We start from the raw sequence: 1,927 nt of genomic DNA on the forward strand, positions 1-1,927 counted from the left end.
GCCTGGCAGCCAGGAGCCTCTCGGGGCCGGCGCGTCCCCTGCCTGTTTGCGGAGCCTCCAGTTGGCAGCAGGCAGCTTGCACCCACGAGGGGTGCCCCTGGCACAGAGAGAGGGCTCCCCGCTTAAAGTCACCCCAAGACTCCTGAAAGCTGGAGCTGGAGACGGGCCCACAGGCGCCCCAGTTATTCGCGGTGTCCCTCTTTCAGGGAGGCAGCATAGCATGCGGCTGGTAACCACGGCGATGGTAACCATGGTGAAGGTCGGGTTAAAGCCTGGCCAGTGCTTCCCAGCTTTTCCTTCCTTGTTGCCCAGAACAGTCATTTCACAAACGAAAGGCCCGAGTTCCAGATTCCATCACTCAGTACGTGGTGGAGTCCAGCTCCACACCAGGCAGCAGGCCTGGAGCTGCGCCCTGCATCCTGCACCCACTGTCCCCAGCACTGACCCCCCAGCTGCCGGGCAGCGCCCGCGCCGTCCCTGCCGCTTAGGGCCGTGGTCCTTGCCGACACTGCTGTCAGAGGCGGGAGGAAGTAATACCTGAGACACAGACTCCGTTTTATTTGTCCAAGAATCACATCGGTCGTGGTGAATTGGGGCTTGAGACTTGGGGGAGCTGACGTCCAGGGAACTGACATGGCAGTCGCTCCCCAGCACAGCGCCTGCCTTCAGGTGTTCCTACCCAGCGCCCAGCCAGTGAGGTCGGGACACCCTCCAGGGTCTGTGCAGCTGGGAAATCGCTGTCCAGTGTCTTTTTCCCCCCAAAAGAATTAAGTCTGAGGTCACCCAGGCTTGAGAGGAATTTGTACATTTTAAAAAGGGGTGGGGCCCAGCTGGTGTGGCTCAGTGGGTTGGAGCGTCAGCCTGTGCACTGAAGGGCCCTGGGCTCTGCTCCCAGTCAGGCATCTGCCCAGGTTCCAGGTCACCTCTCCGGTCGGGGTGCGTATGGGAGGCAACCGATCGATGTGTCTCTCTCCTCCCTTCCTGTCTCTAGAATGGGTGAAAAGGGTGCCCTTGGGTGAGGATTTCCAAGGGGGGCACCTCAGCCCAGCCCTCAGATGAATGCAGCTGCGCCATGTGGCCCTGCAGCCGGGCAGGTGCACTGGGCATCTGTGGCCGTGGGCAGTGCTCGGCCCTGGGGTCGGGCTGCAGGGCGGGCAGGAGGCAGGGTCTGGAGGAGGATCTGGGAGCAGCCGCCTGACTGCCTGTGGGTCCCACGGGTCCCTCTCTGGCAGGGACAAGAGCACGGTGGTTCTGTCGTAGGAACCCCACAGTCAGTGGCTTGCCTGTTTGTTCGGCTGTCAGTCCTGGGACACCTGCCCTGGCCACGCGGGCATGGTTCTAGGGTCTCTGACCCTCTCCCGCTCCCGCAGCATCCGCACAGGCACTGCACCCCACCCCACAGGGTTTGCATGTGCGCCCACGGCTGTGCACCCCTCTGGTTCCTGGTGGGCGACACGCATGCCTGCTGTGGTGGCAGAGCCGTGGGAGGGCCGCCCTCCTGCCCGCGGCACCTGTTCCCTGGAGGGGCAGCCACCCCTGAACCTGCAGCAACACCAGGGCTCTGGCGGGCTGATGGGGCACCGGGCCTGGCCTCCGTACATGGTCACAGGACCGGCCCTGGGGGCAGGTGGTGCTCAGGGCTGTGACACCCTCCCTCTCCCGCAGGTGTTAACAGAACTGAAGTCCGACAACCAGAGGCTAAAAGATGAGAACGGCGCCCTCATCAGAGTCATCAGCAAACTGTCCAAGTAGCCGCGGCCCCAGATGGAGGCCAGCTGCTGCCCCAGACTCGCCTTCCCGCAGAGGGCCTGTGGGGAAGGCCATCTGCCCGTGCCGCGTCACCTGCTCTGCGTGCCGATCTGGGTGCTGCGGGACTCCCCAGAGCCATGCCAACGGTGGTGGACACGTGCTCGTTGGCCACTCCGGC

At 63.8% G+C, this 1,927-nt stretch overlaps 1 protein-coding gene across 1 annotated transcript in view; it reads left to right on the plus strand.

The window, feature by feature from the left end:
* PPP1R12B (protein phosphatase 1 regulatory subunit 12B) overlaps positions 1 to 1,737 on the plus strand; it is a 46,776-nt gene extending 45,039 nt beyond the window's left edge. The window contains exon 27 of the mRNA XM_015559881.1: positions 1,666 to 1,737. The gene's annotated coding sequence lies outside the window, so the exon portion shown is untranslated. The remainder of the gene's footprint in view (positions 1 to 1,665) is intronic.
* Positions 1,738 to 1,927: the final 190 nt, after the last annotated feature.

This window comes from Myotis davidii, unplaced genomic scaffold, assembly GCF_000327345.1.
Source record: "Myotis davidii unplaced genomic scaffold, ASM32734v1 scaffold1915, whole genome shotgun sequence".
NCBI classification, from domain to species: domain Eukaryota; kingdom Metazoa; phylum Chordata; class Mammalia; order Chiroptera; family Vespertilionidae; genus Myotis; species Myotis davidii.